This window comes from Mus caroli, assembly GCF_900094665.2.
Source record: "Mus caroli chromosome 2 unlocalized genomic scaffold, CAROLI_EIJ_v1.1 2_unlocalized, whole genome shotgun sequence".
Lineage (NCBI taxonomy): Eukaryota > Metazoa > Chordata > Mammalia > Rodentia > Muridae > Mus > Mus caroli.
In genome coordinates this window covers 77,175-90,251 of record NW_018388434.1, presented here as the reverse complement: position 1 = coordinate 90,251, position 13,077 = coordinate 77,175, and the positions used below count along the sequence as shown (strand labels likewise).

Genomic DNA, 13,077 nt, shown 5'->3' with positions numbered 1-13,077 from the left:
TTACTGGCTTGCTTCCCCTGGCTTGCTCAGCCTGATCTCTTATAGAACCAAGACTACCAGCCCAGAGATGGTCCCACCCACAAGGGGCCTTTCCCCCTTGATCACTAATTGAGAAAATGCCTTACAATTGTATCTCATGTAGGCATTTCCTCAAATGAAGCTCCTTTCTCTGTGATAACTCTAGCTGTGTCAAGTTGACACAAAACTAGCCAGTACACCTATGTATGTATGTATGTATGTATGTATGTATGTATGTATGTCTCTATCTATCTATCTATCTATCTATCTATCTATCTATCTATCTATCTGAGAGAGGAGGCATGCTTACATATATCAGTGTGCCTGTGGAGATCAAAAGATAACCCAAAGAAATACATTCTCTTCTACCACATATGTCCAAGGGATTGAATTCAAATGATGAGGATTGATCGCAAATGCCTCCGTCTACTGAACCATGTCAACAGCCCCTGCCTTCCCCAGTCTTACCACAGATGATCATATAATAAAAGATAGAAAAAACAGATGAAGGCAACAGCACACAGAAACAGAAATTAAAGAATGCATTTAGATACAAATAAAAAATAAACCATTTGAGAACTTTTCATTCATTTGCTCTTTTCCTTCTCCTTTTCATTAATATTTTAGTTTACATGCAAATTAATGGCTTAATTATGATATTTCATACATATATCATACATATCACTATACTTTTCTCCAAAGCTTGTTTTTTAGGGCTAATTCAAGCCATTTGAGAATTACTTTTTATTGCTTTTTAATTACTTTTCACTGTTTCCAGAAGGTAAAAACTTTGATAGCATGAAGATTTGAAGGTATTTTGGCCCAATCTTCTACTGTTCACCATATAAACTTCTTACTCTTTTTTGTACCAATTCTTGCCATTTGTCATAAGCACAAATTTTATGCTACTCTGCTTTTCAACAAACCATTTTCAATTGCATTGTCTTCTCATTAACTAAAGTCTATGAGACTGACTGATCATAAGATGCTGTAACCTCTACTAGATATTGAGCTAACAGGAAAAAAATCATGCTTATCCTCGAGTTCCTAATCCTAATCAGATATCCAAGATTCCACCCTATAGGTGGAACAACAATATGAACTAACCAGTACCCCCAGAGCTCGTGTCTCTAGCTGCATATGTATCAGAAGATGGCCTAGTCTGCCATCACTGGGAAGAGGGGCTCCTTGGTATTGCAAACTTTATATGTCCCAGTACAGGGAAACACCAGGACCAAGAAGTGGGTGGGTAGGGGAGCGGGGAGGGTATGGGGGACTTTTGGGATAGCATTTGAAATGTAAATGAAGAAAATATCTAATAAAAAATTGGGGGAAAAAAGAAAAAAAGGAAAAAGAAACATGAGCATGAGGTTACTAATACAGCTTTGGGAAATTTATCTATAGCTGTGCCCCCAGCAGCCATTAACTGCCTATGGATCCACAGGAACATGGGGGGGGGGCATCAGAAGCTTTTCCCCTGGCATTAACTGTTGTCATTTAGTCTCGGCTCCACCCAGCAGTTACCTGGCAACAGCCAGGTGTGCCTGACTCATTATAAAAGGGGGTGCTTGCCCCTCCTCTCTCTCTTATTCTCCTGCTCTTGCTCCCACTCTTTACCCCCTCTATCTCCATTCCCCTCCCCCTTCTCTCTCTCCACGTGCTCATGGCTGGCCTCTACTTTTCTTCTTCTTCTTCTTCTTCTTCTTCTTCTTCTTCTTCTTCTTCTTCTTCTTCTTCTTCTTCTTCTTCTTCTTCTTCTCCTTCTCCTNTCTTCTTCTTCTTCTTCTTCTTCTTCTTCTTCTTCTTCTTCTTCTTCTTCTTCTTCTTCTTCTTCTTCTTCTTCTTCTCCTTCTCCTTCTCCTTCTCCTTCTNNTTCTNCTTCTCCTTCTCCTTCTCCTCCTCCTCCTCCTCCTCCTCCTCCTCCTTCTTCTTCTTCTCCTTCTTCTCCTCCTCCTCCTTCTTCTTCTTCTTCTCCCTTCTTGTTCTTATTCCTCTCTCTCTCTCTCTCCCTGCCTTTCTCTATCTCTACTCTCTCAACTCCCCTCCTCATGCCCTAAGTAAACTATTCTATACTATACCATCATGAGGCTGGTCTCTTAGGGGGAAGGATGCCTCAGCATGGGCCTGCAGAGGCACCCACTTCCCCCACACCTGACTACACATCCACCAAACATATTCCTTCTCTCCTTATCTTTTTGTAAACACAACATTAACAGCCTACAAATCTTTTTTTCTTAAACACACAGAGGGATATATTTGATATCTTCAGAATTATTTACAACAAGTACAGATGTTCCAACTGTTAATAAGAACACATGCTCCACTATGTTCATAACAGCCTTATTTATAATAGCCAGAAGCTGGAAAGAACCCAGATGTCCCTCAGCAGAGGAATGGAAACAGAAAATGTGGTACATTTATACAATGGAGTACTACTCAGCTATTAAAAACAATGAATTTATGAAATTCTTAGGCAAATTGATGTATCTGGAGGATATCATCCTGAATGAGGTAACCGAATCACAAAAGAACTCACTTGATATTCACTCACTGATAAGTGGATATTAGCCCAGAAACTTAGAATACCAGATACAATTTGCCTATAAATCTTTGAAAAGGGGAAGGATCTCCTGAACCCTACCTTATTCCCTCACTTCATGACTTTGATGGGCCCAATCATGTGCAGATCATGTGCAGGCGATCACAGCTAAGTGTTTTAGAAAGCAATGGCCATATCATGTCAGAAAGACAACATTAATATTCCATCTCTTCCTCCAGCTATTGAATTATTCCCATCCACCCCCTGACCCTTAGAAGAGATGATGCAGATTTCTCTGTTAGGACTGCAAAGTCAGCAGTCTCTTATTCTCAGCACTTGCACCAGAATTTCATTTTTGTTCCCAAAACTCCTAAACTCAATAGTAAATTTTTACTCTGCTCTACTTTAAAACATTAAAATATGGTGTTCAAGGAAAAGAGATAGTATTTCATTTTCCCATGCTAAGTACAACTAAAAACCATGACCATTATGCAAAGCATATATTAAAAAAAAAAACTCAGAGACGAAACTTCAATAACCAAGGAGTAATAAGTAAAAACTCTAAATCATAATGTATCCAACAAACAAACAAAAACTAACTAGAAGTCTTAATATCTTTTCTATTTCTGTGATACTACACCATGACCAAGGCAAATTAAACATGAAAGAGTTAGTTTGGCACTTTTTTACAGTTTCAGAGAGTGAGTCTCTATGACTATCATGGCAGGGAGCATGATAGCAAGTCAGCATGGTGCTGGAGCAGTAGCTGAGCTTACATCTTATCCAAAAGTTGGAGTCAGAGAAAGAGAAACTGGAAATGTAGTGGGTTTTTGAAACATCAAAGCCCAATCCCATGACACACCTCCTCCAACAAGGACACACCTGCTAATCCTTCCCAAAAATTCCATCAACTGAGGACCAAGCATCCAAATATATGAGGTGAGAAGACCCACTCCAAATCTAGGCCAAAACTTCTGGTAGCAGCCTATTTAAAAGAATATGAAAAAAAGGAAGCTTTGCTCCTTGCCTGCATGCACTTACTGAGTCCAGTGTTTCTATCTCTCTACTATCCTTAGGCCTAGACATGGAAACTTCTAGGCTCCGTACATTCTAATCTAAACCTAAAATGTTTCAGCCTCTGAGACTTATGCTAAATAAGCTCACCCTGTCTAGTTCTATCTGAACGTTGGTAGGCTGGTTCAATTCAATTGTTCTTGCTCAAACTCCTCTCCAAGCTTACTGATTCAAACTGGCTTCTCCTAACTCCTCACTGAATTGCTCTCTTCTGCCTCAAACTAACTCTAACAATATCTTCTAAGCTTCTGGCTCCTTCTCATTCTCTGGCTCATCCTGTCTTCATCTGAGTCTAGCTTGTTATCTCTGCAACCTCTCTTAAACTGCCTCTAAACTCCACAAACTGAATGAGAGTGTGTTTAGAGAGCTGGGAGTCAGTGCAGTGGAGATCAGTTTGTGGAATTTACAAGTGTTTTTATTTTACCTTATTTTACTTTATTTTATTTTATTAGATGTTTTATTTATTTGAATTTCAAATGTTATCTCCTTTCCTAGTTTACCCTCTGAAAATCCCCTTCCCCTGTCCTGCCCCCTGCTCCCCAACCCACCCACTCCTGCTTCCTGGCCGTGGCAGTCCCCTATACTGGGACAAAGAACTTTCACAGAACCAAAGGCCTCTTCTCCCATTGATTTCTGACTAGGCCATCCTCTGTTACATATGCTGTTAGAGCCATGAGTCCCACCATGGGTTTTCTTTGATTGGTGGTTTAGTCCCAGGGAGCTCTGGGGGTACTGGTTGTTCCTCCTATGGGGCTGCAAACCCCTTCAGCTCCTTGGGTTCTTTCTCTACCCCCTTCATTGGGGACCCTGTGCTCAGTCCAATGGATTGCTGTGAGAATCCACTTCTGTATTTGTCAGGCACTGGCAGATCCTCTCAGGAGACCGCTATATCAGGCTTCTATCAGGAAGCTCTTGTTGGCATCCACGATAGTGTCTGGGTTTGGTCGTTCTTTATGGGATGGATCCCCAGGTGGGGCAGTCTCTGGATGGTCCTTCCTTCAGTCTCTGCTCTGAACTTTGTCTCTGTAACTCCTTCCATGGGTATTTTGTTCCCCATTCTAAGAAGGATCAAAGTATCCACACTTTGGTCTTCCTTGAGTTTCATGTGTTTTGCAAATTGTATTTTGGGTATTCTGAGCTTCTGGGCTAATAGTCACTTATCAGTAAATGCATACCATGTGTGTTCTTTTGTGATTGGGTTACATCACTTAGGATAATATCCTCCAGATCCATCTATTTGTTTAAGAATTTCATAAATTCATTGTTTTTAATAGCTGAGTAGTACTCCATTGTGTAAATGTACCACATTTTTTGTATCTACAGAAGTGGTTTTTAGTGGGACAGTTTTATTGCTAGAACAAGCTAGACACAGGTTAAAAAGAAATGAGTTAGGTAATGAGGGGCAAGAAGATTAGAGCATATTGCTAGACTTAGTTTGAGGTGGAGCAGAGTAATTCAGTGAGGAGCTGAGAGAAGCCAGTTTGAATCAGTCAGCTTGGAGAAGGGTTTGAGTCAGAACAGCTGAGTTGAATCAGCCGGCCAGAATTCAAAAAGAGCTAGACAGAGTGAACTTATTCTGCAGTAAATCTCTGAGATGGCAATTATATCTGACAAATAAAAGAAACTATTACATAAGGAGTTATTACAGCCTATACCTCTTGTACTGCCAATGTCTGCTCTCTGGCAAATACAAAGTTTCCCACTCATTTTTTTTTCCATCTTCCATGGCATTGAAAGTGACCTTGTCTTGCAAATATCTGTGAGTCATCCCATGGGAAGCAGTTGCCTTATAAGAGAAAGTATACTTGAGCTTAGTCTCCAGGGAGTGCCACTATTTGAAAGGATTAGCCAAATTGGAAGGTATGGCCTTGTTGGAAGAAGTGCGTCATTAGAGTCGGGCTTTGAAGTACCAAAGCCCTAAGCCAGGCCCAGTGCCTGCCTCTCTCCCTCTCTTTGCCTGTGGATCATGATGTAGCTCTGGGCTACTGCTTCAGTGGCATTCATGTACCTTTATGCTCCCCTGTCATGAGGATTGTATTAAACTTTTTTATTGGCTATTTTATTTATTTACATTTCAAATGTTATCCCCCTTCTTGGTTTCCCTGCCACAAACTCTCTATCCCACCCCCATGCCCCTGCTCCTATGAGAGTGCCCACCCACTCACCCACTCCCACCGCACCACCCTAGCATTCCCCTACAGTGGAGCATTGTGCTTCCACAGGACCAAAGGCCTCCCCTCCCATGGATGCCAGATAAGGCAATCCTCTGCAATACATGCAGCTAGAGCCATGGGTCCCTCCATGTGTACTCTTTGGTTAGTGGTTTAGTCCTTGGGAGCTCCAGAGGGGGAGTCTGGTTGTTTGATATTGTTGTTCTTCCTATGGAATTGCAAACCTCTTCAGTTCTTCAGCCCTTCCTCTAACTCCTCCATTGGGATTCCCCATGCTTAGTTCAGTGGTTGAGCATCCACATGGTTAGACTCTGGCAGGGCCTCTTAGAGGACAGCTATACCAGGCTCCTGTCAGCAAGCACTTCTTGGCATCAGCAATAGTGTCTGGGTTTGGTGTCTGCAGATGGGATGGATATCTAGGTGAGACAGTCTCTATGTGGCCTTTCCTTCAGTCTCTACTCTTTATCCCTGCATTTCCTTTTGACAAGAACATTAACATGGGTTAATATTTTTGAGATGGGTGGGAGGCCCCATAGACCACTGAAACTATAAACAAGCTCCCAATTAAATGATTTCTTTTATAAGATTTGCCTGGGTCATGGTGTCTTCACAATAAGAGAACACTGATTAAGACAATAGTGGACTAAAGAAACAGTTGAAAGCTCATATCTTGATGCACAACCATGAGTCTGAAAGATAGCATTGGGAATCACATGAGACTTTTGAAATCTCAAAGCCCACCTACATTAACACAATTTCTCCAACAAGGATATACAATGCAATCATCCCAAATAGTTTCACCAACTGGGGACTAACTACAGTAACACGTGAACCTATGGAGTCCATTCTCATTCAAATCATCACATTCTACTCTCTTGCCCTCAAGACTCATGTCTACATCATAGTGCAAAATGCACTTAGTCCTACTCAAAGTCTCTATAATCTTTCAGACTCAACCACATTTAAAAGTTCCAAATCTGTTCTAAAATGGAAGAGAATCTATATTTACAAAAATATAATAAAACTAAAAATTGCATATAGCTCTGATTTTTAATGGAAGTATATGGGCTTTGAATTAGTTTACTACTATTTTCTGACTTATAACCTGCCATTACTGATTTATTTGCATCAGTATAAAATGCACAAACTTCATAAATTGGTGTTCCTTTTACATATGGGGAAAATACAATTAATTCTTTTCATGAACTGAAGCTACTTGTTTTGGGGATATTTGTTATTAATTTCTCCCAAATAATTGCTATAATATCTTGGTCATTCTTCCTTAATTACCCATAATAAGATAATTTTATCATTAGTGTAAGATACTACATTGGGTCTGTTCATGATAATTGACCAAGTCTTTGTCTTCCTTTTATAATTAGATCAGAAACCTTTTAAACATAAGTCTTTAGGTTTTTACTCTATATATGTTTTAAGAAATATCCACTCTAAAATATTATCTTCTTTCTGCATAGTCCAGTAGGATAATGAGTAGAAGGAAAGATAACTAGAACAGTCAAGTTTGAGATCTAGGCAGTGCACATGTGTGCCCCTCAATTTTTTGCTCTACCTAAGTCAACTTGTTCTCCACTTCAGCTGTTAACTGTCTAGGATTTTTAAGTTCGAATCACCTTGTAAAGTTTGAAACAAATTACTTACTTCTTGAGTAGTTGATCTAATAGTAGGACTTAACCAGGCTGGCCTTGAACTCAGAAATCTGCTTGCCTCTGTCTCCTGGGATTACAGGAGTATCTGTATTCTAGCTAGATCACATTGACCCAGAAGATCTTTGGATGTGGTCCCTTGCCAGAACAGCAATGTTGATGGATTAAAATTCCTCTACATTAGGGTTCCATACAACCACTCAAATGGCCCTTGGTTGTAGCTGTCTTTCCCTGTATCCCCTCCCCTATCCCTATTTTTCATGATGTGCCCATTTGATTCTTCCATTCCAGCCCTGTCCATCCATAATTATCTATTCTATTCCCCCTTCCTAAAATGTTCCATTCGCTCCCCAAGTAACTTTTCTATTCCTAACCTCTGTAGTTATATAGAACACAGCTTGCTTATCAAAGACTTAACAGATAACATCCACATATAAGTGAATACATCTCATATTTGTCTTTCTGTGTCTGAGTTATCAGACTCTGAATGATTTTTTTCTAGTTCTAGCCATTTACCTGTGAATTTCATGATTTCATTTTTTTCAAAAGATTGAGTAATATTCCATTGTATAAATGTATCACATTATCTTTATCCATTCATTCATTGACCGACATCTAGGCTGTCACCAATTTCTGTTACTATAAAAAGAACAGAGAAAATGGTTGAGCAAGTGTCTCCATAGTAGGATAAAGCATTCTTTGCTTATCTGGCCAAGCGTGGATCTCGAGATAGATTGATTCCCATCCTTTTAAGAAACCACCACACTGGTTTCCATAGTGGCTATACAAGATTACACTCTCACCAACAATAAGAAATGGCTCCCTTACTCCATCATGAACTGCCAATTGTTTTATTTATCTTGGCCATTCTGACTGGCATAAGATGGAATTTAAGGGAATTTTGATTTGCATTTCATTAATGGCTAATGATATTGGACATTTATTTAAGTGTTTCCAAGGCATTTAACTTTCTTCTTTTCAGAATACTTTGTTTAGATTTGTACTCTATTTTTAATTGGGTGATTGTTTTTTTGATGTCCACTTATTTAAATGACTTATATATTTTAGATATTAGCCATCAATAAGATGTATAGTTGGTAAAAAAATCTCTTCCCATTCTGTCAGCTGCTGCTTTGCTCAAATGATGGTATCTATCACCATATGGAAGCTTTCTAAGTTTCAGATCTCATTTATTCATTGTTGATAGGCTCTTAGTGCCTGTTCTAACAGTGTTCTGTTTAAAAGTCTTCTCCTAGATGCTCTTAGTCTTATTGCTACTTGACATGCCAAGGCTGGTTGATATCCATAGGAGTCCTCCACTTTTCTGAAGAGAAATAAAGCAGATAAGGGGTAGGGGGAGAACTAGGAGGAGAGGAAGGAGGGGAAACTGGTTGGGATATAAATTAATTTTTTAAGAGTATTTTTCTGTGCCTGTGAGTTCAGGCTATTCTCCACTTTCTCTTCTATCAGATTTAGTATATCTGGAATAATGCTGGTCTTTGATCCATTTCAAATTGAGTTTTGTGCAGAGTAATAAGTATGGATCTGTTTGGATTTTTCTATAAGCAGCCACCCAGTCTAACAGCATAATTAGCTAAAGATACTGTCTTTTTTCCAGTGTACATTTCTGGCTTCTCTATCAAAATCAGGTGTCCATAGATGTGTGGACTTATGTCTGGTCTTCATTGATAAATTCCACTTATCGGTATGTTTGCTTTTATGCCAATATCATGTTATTTTATTAATATAGCTCCATATTACAACTTGAGGTTGGGATGGTGAGATCATGCAGAAGTTCTTGTATTATTCAGGATAATAAATATAACATTAAGTTACCAATATGAGATCTCCCCAATTTGTGGGCAGATAGGCACTTAATACTATGAACTTTGATCCGAGTAGCCAAGACCTGTAGAACAACATGCCTAAATTTTATTGTATATGTATCTTACCCACGATTCTCTGTCTGTGAAGAAGACACACTGCAGTGGATGGAAACACAAAGAGAATGTGAAAGACTATTACCAGAAATGGATGGAAGAGCAGGCCCAGAGCCTAACTGGCAAAAAACAACAGCTGCATTTCAACAAGGAAAGATCCCTCCAGCTCCATTCTCTGCTCCTTCTCCTACTCCTACAGGGGCCATGATCCCACCTCCCCCCAGTCTCCTGGGTCCTCCTCCTGGCATGATGCCTACATCCCACATAGGAGGTCATCCCATGATACCAATGCTGGGCCCTCCTTCTCCTGGATGATGCCTGTGGGACCTGCTCCTGGAATGAGGCCACTCATGGGAGGCCACATGCCCATGATGCCTCCAATGATGAGACCTCCTGCCCGCCTATGATCATGCCCACTTGGCATGGCATGACTCAGACAGATAAGAACAAAAGGGCTCTTTATCATTTTGTATTTCCTGTTCTGTTTCACCAGGAGATCTTGGTGTTGAGCCTGGGTGTTTACTAGCTGCATAGAAGGACATTGCCATTCTTAATAGAGAGAATAGTTTTGGAGGGAGATGTCATACAAAAAAGTGTGGCTTTCATTTATATTGTGAAAAGTGAGAATAAAATTGTCAGCTGTTCTAGTTTTTTAGAAAAATGCTAAGAATTTGCCTCTTAGAAATACTTACATTGTGTCCCATAGGTTTGGGTACGCTGTGTTCAATTTTAAAATTTTTAAATTTCTTTCTTAATTTCTGTCTTGACCCATTTTTTTATTCAGTAGTGTGCTGTTCATTTTCAAGTGGGAAAGAATCTTTAAAAAACCAAAAATGGCCACTAAAATGTATCAAAGTGTGTCTTAGTTTGCTTCTCTGTTGCTGTGATGAAACAGCATAACCAAAAGCAAACATATTCATTTGCCTTACAGGTTATGGCCAATCACTGGATGAAAATTGAGGTAGAACCCTAGAGTCAGAAACTTGAGATGAGAACATAAAAGAATACTGCTTACTGGCTTGCTACCACACTCAGAGGTTTGACTGCTTTTCTTATACAACACATACTCACTTGCCCAAGAATAGTACTGGTCAGAGGGGCTGGGCCTTTGCATCCGCCTGCAATTAAAAAACAAAAAGTCCTCCATACATGTCCACAGGCCAATCTAATAGAGGCAATTCTTCAATTAAGGTTCTCTCTCCAAGTTGACAACCAAGATTATCTGTATACAGGGTAAAAGCACTTCTCAAGTAAGCCTGATGACCTGAGTTCACTGATCAAAACCCATGTAAACATAGAACCAATACCATGAAAGTTGTCCTCACATTTCCATACACATGCCATGGCATGATCATACCCACACATATATTATACACACACCATACACAAACAATAATGATAAATGAAATTTTAATTGCTTTTGGAAACTTTGAGGGGATACATGGTTTACATTGAGGTATTTGAATATGCTTCTGTAAGCTTTTTTTCATTTTCTAATTAGAGTATTATATAAAAACAACTTCTAAGACTATAGGCTAAGTTAATAGAGACTCCAAAGACAATACATGTCTAAACTCCTCACTCTCACTAGGCTAAGCAGGAAGATTTAAAGTTCAAGATAAGCCTGGGTTATATAAGAATATCATATTTCAAAAAAAGCAAAGAGGAAGGTGGGGCAATAGGGCAGGTCAGTAATACAGCATATGTATACCAAATATGAGTTCCTGAATTCATTCTCCAATACTGAGAGAGACAGTGAAAGGTCCCAACACTGTAAAAGACTATTTTATTGCCTCTCCTTCCTACCCCATAGTTAAGTTCTGTCAGAAAATCCATTATATTTGCTTTATATGTAAAGTCAAACAACATGGCTTACATTTATTTCTGTAACTGTCTTGCTGTATTTTGTCACATTCTCTAATCAGATCTCTTCTACTAATCTCTCTGTTGTATATGAAACTAGCAGAAGGCTATATTTAAATTGCTTTCCAATCACAGTGCCTCAAGAGACTTAAAAACATATTAACCTCATGCAAGATAACATGATTTTATTTTATGGAAAAATAAAACATAATTACTAACCCAAAACCTTCCCTAAAGTTCAAAATTAAATCTATAAACATAAGCCAAGGGAAATTTTAACCTTAAAGGAATAAACTCTTGATTTTAAACATTTCAAAATCTCACTATAATTAAACTTTCTGTATGCCATAATACCAAAGCAAAACAAAAGGGTTGACTGGGGACACTGGAATCACGGATCTGGCTTTTTCTTTAGTATCATAGGTATAAACATATGTTACTTATTTAATTTAAAGTGCTTGTTCATATTTAGAAAAATAGACTCCTGCTTGAAAGAAAGCACTTTGAACAGTACTCTTAACAATGCCTTCATTGTACTGTTACATATTCTTTTTGTAAGCTAAAATCAACAGCAGAAATGCCTCTCTTATTTCAATAAGAGTGAAGACAATTTTAAAATTTATGTAGTAAAAACAATATGTGTGGGCCACCTGTTTGCTTTTTAACTAAATGGATTGGTATGGAATGACAGCTGCTGCAAAACCAACAACACTTCAAATACTATATATTACTTTGCCAAGAAGACTTAAGTTTTGGTATCATTTGCTTTATTACCATGGGGCACATTAATAAAGAATCATACAGAAAAAGAACTGCAATGAATATTTCTAGCCACTAAGTGTCACTGTTCATTTATAATTTTTAAAACTGTACTGCAGGGCATGGTGACTCAATAGAATCTTTTGAATGGGGTCAATCTGGGAAGAAAAGGAAAGATTCAATTACATAATACAAACTCACAGTAAAGTACAGACTCCAGCATTAGTATAAACTGCATAGAGGAATTCCTAGAGATAGAGGTGTTGCTCTCACTGCAATACCAACTGATCAAATCAGACATTTGTGAGCTTAAATAAGGTTTGAGCTACACTAAGCCTCATAATCTGTTTTTACCAATATAAATGCCAAAATTGAATTGCCACTATAAAGTCTGCCAAGTTTCTTTGTATTGTATGTCAGTATGCTGTTTTCCTTGATAGTGCCATCAATAAACATGTCTGGGGATCAACTGCTTACGATCAGATACGCTACATTCATTGTTTCAAGCTGAGATGAAACTGTACAGAATGCCAGTGCCAGAGAGGTTCAAACTAAGCATTTGAAAAGGAAAGGAAGGCATACTCCCTATCCCAGTGCCTAGACTCTTAAGATACTATGAAATTTTCCTCAATGTTCACAAGCCAGACTCCATTTCCTAGACACACATACATTTTAATACAAAATCATGACATTGGGTAGGAAATTTTTTTCTTCCTACTATAGGAATATGGAATTCCCTTAAACCTAAGAGTAGAGAGCATCACATGTAGATGGGCCAAGGTGCACAAATAAGCTAAAGCAATGTGGTTTTTAGACAACCAAAAGAACTGGGGAAAGAAGTCTACATAAAGTGTACTGACTAAAGGAACTTTTGGAAAAACACAGAAATGAAAAACATAAGGTCAATAAATATTAACATACAAATAAAAGATAAAAGAAACCACTAAAATTATACAACATGAGAATGATACTTTAAAATAGCATATTCAAGCCAGGTGTGGTGGCGCACGCCTTTAATCCCAGCACTTGGGGGGCAGAGGCAGGCAGAT

At 38.7% G+C, this 13,077-nt stretch overlaps 1 protein-coding gene and 1 pseudogene across 1 annotated transcript in view; one reads left to right on the top strand and one right to left on the bottom strand.

The window, feature by feature from the left end:
* The window catches only part of LOC110287578 (sodium-driven chloride bicarbonate exchanger-like), a gene marked incomplete at its 3' end in the record, with an annotated part of 308,235 nt that overhangs the window by 229,749 nt on the left and 65,409 nt on the right, over window positions 1-13,077 (bottom strand). Inside the window, exon 5 of the mRNA XM_029473719.1 lies at window positions 10,478-10,524. The remainder of the gene's footprint in view (window positions 1-10,477; window positions 10,525-13,077) is intronic.
* On the top strand, window positions 9,388-9,932 carry LOC110287576 (annotated as a pseudogene).